This window comes from Myodes glareolus, chromosome 26 (assembly GCF_982192425.1).
Source record: "Myodes glareolus chromosome 26, mMyoGla1.1, whole genome shotgun sequence".
NCBI lineage: Eukaryota > Metazoa > Chordata > Mammalia > Rodentia > Cricetidae > Myodes > Myodes glareolus.
Window position 1 is genome coordinate 20,306,869 of NC_142051.1, and position 7,486 is coordinate 20,314,354.

Below are 7,486 nucleotides of genomic sequence, written 5' to 3' on the forward strand. Positions count from 1 at the left end.
GTTATAAAGAGGCCCTCAAATGGCATACAAGAAAAAGAATATGGTGAGAAATCGGGATAGTAACCAATACAAATAATGCTAATTGCCTGGGTTCTGTGATATTGATTGTTATTTAAGATTATATTTGTTGCGGGGGGGGGGGGGAGGGGCGGGCGGTGCGGTCCGGCGCTCGGCCGGCGCCTTCCGCGTCAGGAGGAGCTGGTTCGGGCGAGTTATTGTCAGGAGCTCCAGGACCGGTTTTCTCAAGATATGTCAGTTGTCAATAAGATGCAACAGAAGTATTGAGAAACAAAGCAGGCCTTTATCAAGGCGACAGGGAAGAAAGACGACAAGTATATTGTTGCTGCTGACGCAGACCTGGATGCCAAGCTGGAGGTTTTCCATTCAGTCAGAGAACCTGTTTGGCCTTATCCAAAGCAATTGTACTCTACCAAAAGAGAATGCATTTCTTGCCTCAGGAAGAGAACGACCTGGGAAAATTTCTCCGATCCCAAGGCTTCCAACAAAAAAACCAGGGCAGGAGGAATGATGCAAGCCATGGGCAAGGCCCTCTGCTTCTCCTACCAACAACGGTTTGTTCTTCGGAGCATTTTGTGTCGATTATACGAGGAATTAGAGACATTTAGACATCGGGCCATCTCTGATACCTGGCTGACCGTGAACCGCATGGAGCAGTGCCGGATTAAATATAGAGGGGCCTTATTGTGGATGAAGGATGTGTCTCAGGAACTTGACCCAGACCTCTACAAACAAATGGAGAAGTTCAGGAAGGTGCAAACCCAAGAATGCCTTGCAAAAAAAACTTTGACAAATTGAAGATGGATGTGTGTCAGAAGGTGGATCTTCTTGAGGAGAGCAAATGCAATCTCTTATCACATATGCTAGCAACGTGGGCGACTCTGCTCCACTTTTGGGAGAAAACTTCTCACACCATGGCAGCCATTCATGAAAGCTTCAAAGGTTATCAACCATATGAATTCATGGCATTCAAGAGCTTACAAGATCCTATGAAAAAGCTAGTTGAGAAAGGAGGGAAGAAGAGCACCCCACGGAGGGAAAGCCTGGAGGCTGCCGCACAAGAGCCTAAGCAATTAATTTCTTCGGAAGATGAGAGCCAGCACGAAGAATCCTCTCCTTGTAAGGCTTGCCGGGGTCCCATGGCAGGGACCCCAGAAGATGACGGGTTGAATGAGATCTTCAGTGCTTCCAGCCTGGATGAAGGAGAGTTCAGCAGAGAGTGGGCTGTCGTGTTTGCAGATGACCGGTTGAAGGAGCCAGCCCCCATGGGGGCCCAGGGAGAGGCAGATCCCAAGCCCCAGATCAATTCTGGATTCCTTCTTTCGCAGCTTTTAGACCAAAACATGAAAGATCTACAAGCCTCTCTCCATGAGCCCGCCAAGGCTTCCTCGGACATGACTGCCTGGTTCAAATTGTTTATAATCTCCAATACTGTATCAAATCCTGATGCTGTTGGGAAAACCGATAAAGAACATGAATTGCTCAATGGATGATTATGCAGCTCCGCAGCACCTACTCCAGGGCTTGCAGAAGTCTCAGTATGCTGTTTTAATATTTACGTGCCATTTTAATAAAATGAGAGGGTCAAGGCCCTGTTTCTAAAAAAAAAAAAAGATTATATTTGTTACCATCTCTTCTGGTAAGAAGATATTCTGTCTGTGGAAGCAAATTGTTGCTAATATACCTTATAAAAAGCAGATAACTATACAGCCCAGACACTTGGAAAACTGTTCATAGAAAATAAGTCACAATGCATATCAAATGGTCACTTATTAAGAATAATTCACTCCCTTTAGGGATTCAGCACAAGGCTGAGATGCTCTTTATCCAAGGAGCATTTCCAACGACATTTAGTTTCTGTCCTTACCATGAATATCTATTTTTTTTTAAACTTTTCTTCTCTGAGCGAAATTTTTGGGTTACATTATACACAGAGTTTTAGCTTAACTTGTGTATGGTTGCCTAGACACAGGGATGCCAACTTGTGTAGTGGATGTGATGAGGGGCTCTGCCGACTTGGCGTTTGCTCATCGGTTAAAGATGCGTTGTGCCAGACAGTGTAGGATGGGGGAACAGTGATGGGGACAAAGACGTAAAGATGTGAAGAACACGCTACAGCCATTGCCGGGTTGGGGTCTAACTAGATCGCAGAATGCTTGCCAGGCATCCACAAGGCTAGGTTCCGCACCCAGCTCTGAAGAAGAAACACACTGCCATTGTTGTCCAGAAGCACACAGTCCACTGTGATTCATGATCCAGGGGAAAAAGCGCTCGGATGCTGCATCATGAAAAGAAAAAGGTCAAAGTTAACCAAGGGTCAGGAAGATTAATTGCATGTACTAAGAACTGAATTAAGCTCTGAAGGTTAAAAAAAGAAATCACACTGCAAAAAGGAAGCGTTTGGGGGCAAAATGGACACTGTTGAGGCATGGTTGAGCATCTTGTGTTAGTGTGAAAGGAGTTGGGTAGAAAGTACACAACAGAGAATCGGAAGGAAGGACAGTATCAAGTGGGCTCCAGGCACAAAAGACTTTGTGGGACGGGTGTAAGCAGAGCATGACACAACACACTTTGTTTGAACACAGGGAAACTTAATTTGCACATACGCTTTTAACTTAATGAATCTGTGGCAAAACTTGAGATCCTTGGACTCTAGACTTAAGAGTCGCTGAGACTCGGGTCTGCTTAGGTGGGTTCACAGTTATGTCGGTAATGATCTGAAGTATAATTGACACTCGCAAGTGGTGATGTCAATGACAGGCAGCCGGGTCAGAATTCCTGAATCCGGAAACAGTAACATTTACTACGTGGCTCCTTCAGATGCGCATGCGCACTGAGCATGTCCATGGCTAACTAGCCTGCCTGGATACTTACAGGTCTAAAAATCGGTGTTACATAGTTCCTATGCTACTATCTAAAGATTCCTTAGGTCCCCTCATTCATAGCATTAACTCCAAATGGTGCAATAAATTGCAGTTCATAAATTCTACCCACAGAATCATGCAGCGATATTTTCTACTGAATATATATATACTCAACAAAACTTTCCCCCAAATTTTACATTAAAGTCAGTTATCATAATATTAGACTTAATTTTAAACTAGTTTCCCTTAAGCAAGAAATTAGTCATTTTAGAATTTAAAAATAAGTTTCTATTATGATCTATCACATAGGTTAAAAATACCATGGTGACATTAGTCAGTACTGAAATAATTTTCTAGGCTAAGTTCTGGTTTCTTATCACATTAAAATTAAATCCTAGCTTTTTAGTCTGAAGCACGTGTACCTTTGCAGGTGGTTGGGAAAGAATTTCTCTATTTATAGCGACGCCAGTCTTCAAAAGGTGGTAATACAAGGATGTGCCATACCCAGCAATAGCATACTAGGAATGCAGATAACGCAATGATTTACATATTTTTCTTTTAGTCAAGCTCTTGCCTTCAGAAAGTCTCACCTGCTCCCCTTCTTTGCCTTGACTATGAGTCATGCTGATTTCTGGGGCAGGTTCTAATTTTTATAATGCAGAATAAACTCAAGCCAGAAGGCAGGTGGCCACCTCTTCTCAAGAAAAGTTTTGAAGTGGAGGAAAGCAGCACCGTTCAGCGTGGTCCTTGGAAACAGGAAATTTCCATGGATACCGTTTCTATTGTTTTCCTCTTCCTTCCCGGAAGCGACGCCGTCAGTGACGCCATCGGTGACGTCATCTCCCCCGGAGAGCCGCTGCAATGACAGCGCAGCTGTTTGCAGAGATGGGCAGGCTCCACTCTCGGATCGCGACGCCAGCAGACCCTCACCTGCTGTGATGTTCAGCGGCAGTTTCCAACCACGTGAAACTCCTACCTCCTGGATTTGACTCTGCATACTTAACCGCGCTGGGGTTCTGATGCCAAGCGTGCAAAACGCGGGGCTCCCACACCGAGCAATTAATTATCCAACCTTAGGTCTCCAAGTTCAGGTCTGATACCAATACTGGGTAGGCAAGGAGTTAGATACGTGGTACTGGGGGGGTAACAGCTACTGTGTCCCCTGACAGCCACAAAGACCGTTTGTGGTTAAACATACTTGAAGCTGCATTTAGAATGTTTTCTCTACATTGGAAGCTAAGGCACCAGGGTATTCTCCCACCACGTGCACTAATGAAGGTTCTGTACCCGCAGAAGACCTGGTGGCACTGTACCATGCGCACTGTCGTTCAGTAGCCCTTCTATTTTTATGGAGATTGTGGAAAGAAATACCTAAAAGGGAGGCATGGTTCACCATGGTTTGGGATAGGAGATACTCTATCTCATGAATATTCTACCTACCTCATAAATAATTCACATATTTTTCTTTACAATTTAAGACTTGGGGCTGGGGAGATGGCTTCCCAGTTAAGAGCTTTTGGTGTTCTTCCTGAGGGCTAAGTTTGGCTCCCAGAAATAAGAGGGTTCACAACTGCCTATAACTCTAGCTTCAGAGGGTCCAATGCTTCCCTTTAGGCCTTCTTGGGCACACACACACACACCCTAAAAATAAATCTTGAAGAAAAATAAAATAAATGTCCTAACACAGAACCTCTAGGGCTGCTCTTTGCCTTGAGGCCACCCACTCCAAACTCTCTTTGGAGTATTTGGCCGGCTTAGGTTTGCTAAATAAGCTTCTATTCCAACTGTCTGTGTCTCTTGACTGAATTCTTTCCTTCAAGAAGACAAGAAGTGAGGGAACCTCAATAATGAGGTTATACCTTCCTCAGCATAGCCCAGACCCCTCAGATTAAAGGGTTGGTCTAACTAAGTTGCCCCCACTTCAGATGTCAAATCCAAGCTATACCAGCTGTGCTTTGGGCACCCCAGTGATAACTTGAAAGTTCTGTGGCATTCCCTCCCATGTTTACAATTTATGAGGGTGGCTCACAGGAGTCATATAACCAAGGTTACTTATGTCGAGTTTATTATTAAAAGTATAAAACTCAGGAATAGCCAGAAGCAAGGTTTGGGGCTAGAGCTTGGAGCTTCCATGGGCCTCTCCAAGTGTAAATGTCAGGGCAAAGGCAAAGATATTCAAAGAGAGAGACACCATGCCTCTCTCCTTTTGGCTATCAGACTATGAAAACGATGAATTTCAAGAAATTGGAATGTCCTAAGTGCTAGAAGGAAAAGGTTGGTGCCTTGGAACCAGCCACGGGGGGATCTTGTCTCACAGGAACAGATGTCACTGGGCCAGTGAGATGGCTCAGGAGGTGGGCAAAGGTCCTGGCCCAAAAAGCCTATAACCCTAGAACATATGTAAAGATGGGAGGAGAGAGAGAACGCCTTAAAGTTGTCCTCTGACCACCACACACGTGCTCTGGTAGGGTGTGCCCACACAGACATATCATACATCTACATGATGATGATACTTAAAAAAATAAGAAAACATGTTTTTAAAAGGAATAGATTACACGCAGCTCTGACTGCTTCTCAGAAAACCTTGCAGGACAGACTGGAGCCATGACAACTATGGGACCACGCTGACCAAAACTCTCTAGTTCTGGATATTTCTTGCCTTCTCTTTAAACCTAAACCTTGTGTCAGGGCCTGGAAGGAGGACTTGGGGGGTGGGGTGACAAGAACCCTTTGTTGTTCCTCTTCCCCTTCTCTGCTTCTCAATATTACTGGTCTCTTTTACTGGGATCTGGAGGGGGTGTGTGTGTGCCTGAGCCTAGCTTGTTAGGTCTGCCAAAGCCCAGGCCGTGGTCTTGACAACTCCAGTCACACAGATATGTTTTCCCCAGAAGCTTTCCGTGCGTTCAGCATACCGCAGGCCCTCTACATATGTGGAGGTCATGGAGGTCAGATGACAACGTTAGAGAACTGGTTCTCTTTCATCCGCGTGGGTTCCAGGGACTGTATACAGATTTAAGTGCCACTTAAATTACTTTTGTGAAGGCAATATAAAATACATAACTCGGTGTCTATAAAAGATAAGGAAGCTATAAGCGCATTTTTAAAATTACTTCCTGAATTAGTTTCATTTCCTCTTGCTATAAGAAAATACCATAATAAAAGCAACATAGGGGAAAGGGATTTATTTTTGCTTATGATTCCAGGTTACGGTCCATCACAGAAGGGAAGTCAAGGTGGGCAGGACTTGAGCCAGCTGCTCCTGCCACAGTCAAGAGCAGAGTAAATGAAGGCATGCACACTAATACTCAGTGTCCTCTCTCCTCTCTAATCCAACCCAGGATGCCGTGCCGAGGAGATGCTGATACCCACAGTGGATGGGGTCTTCCTGCTTCAATGAAAGTAACTGAGGTACGTCCCTCACAGGCATGCCCACAGGCCATCCTAACCTATTCAGTCCCTCACTGAGACTCTCTCTAGATGATTCTAGATTGTGTCAAGTTTTCAGTTCTCACTAACCGGCACACTTTCAGTACTGAGTAACTATAAATGAAAGGATGCAATGGCGATTCATACCCACAAAGGATTTTTGTACACACAGTTCAACTCTAGAAAATCTAATGACGTTTATTGTCTATTATAGTCTTAGTTTCTATTGTACTGCTGTAAAGAGACATCATGACCAAGGGCAACTTATTAAAAACAAAACACTTGATTGGGGGCTTGCTTGGAGTTTCAGAGGGTTAGTCCATGGTCATCATGACCGGAGAAAGCAAGGCTGCAGGCCCGGCTGGAGCAGTAGCTGAGAGCTTACATCCTGACCAGCTGACAGAAAGCTAGTGAGACAAACTGGTGTGGGCTTTGGAAATCTCAGAACCTGCTACCAACAACACCCCTCCTCAACCAGGCCACATCTCCTCAATCTTTCTAAGCAGTCTAGGAACTGGGAAACAGATTCAATTTATGAAGGGGCCATTCTCATTCAAACTACTGCACAAAGCTGGGCGGTGGTGGTGCATGCCTTTAATCCCAGGACTAGGGAGGCAGAGGCAGGTGGATCTCTGTGAGTTCAAGACCAGCCTGGTGTACAAGTGCTAGTTTCCAGGACAGGCTCCAAAGCTACAGAGAAACCCTGCCTCGAAAATCAGAAAGCAAGCAAACAAACCAAAAACTACCGCAATACAATCCTGGAAAGTCATGTGACATTTACAACATCTTAGAGAGCAAAACTGAGGAACACAATAAAAGAAATACATGAATGCTTCCTACTCAAATCTGTTTCAGACCAAACACCAACATAGACTTCCCTGGAAAAAAACTAAAGGCATTTACATCAAACTCCAAATCCTTCTGTTGCTATTTGATATTGTGTTAGACAGATGACAGAAAGTCTAGAAATAGTCCCAGCCACTTATGGGGATTCATTATAAACCAGGAGAGAGCTCAAATCAATGTTATCTTGATCAATCACTTTCTTAATGGAACAACGAATCGTTTATCTGAAAAAAGGTTGGAGGCATGGTTAATATCGTCAACTTGTTGGGTTCTAGACTCACCGGAGAGCCAAGCCTCTCTTTTTGGATTATCTGGATTCAGTTCATTTATGC

At 44.4% G+C, this 7,486-nt stretch overlaps 1 long non-coding RNA gene and 1 pseudogene across 1 annotated transcript; one reads left to right on the plus strand and one right to left on the minus strand.

Annotated features, from left to right (window-relative positions):
* The first annotated feature begins 220 nt into the window (after positions 1 to 220).
* LOC125390031 (islet cell autoantigen 1 pseudogene) lies at positions 221 to 1,576 on the plus strand (annotated as a pseudogene).
* Positions 1,577 to 1,769: 193 nt separating this feature from the next.
* LOC146889791 (uncharacterized) lies at positions 1,770 to 3,688 on the minus strand. The gene is made up of 2 exons (XR_014999685.2): positions 3,473 to 3,688; positions 1,770 to 2,296 (listed from the first exon to the last, which is right to left on the minus strand). It is a non-coding gene; the product is annotated as an uncharacterized LOC146889791 (long non-coding RNA).
* Between the last annotated feature and the right edge of the window lie 3,798 nt (positions 3,689 to 7,486).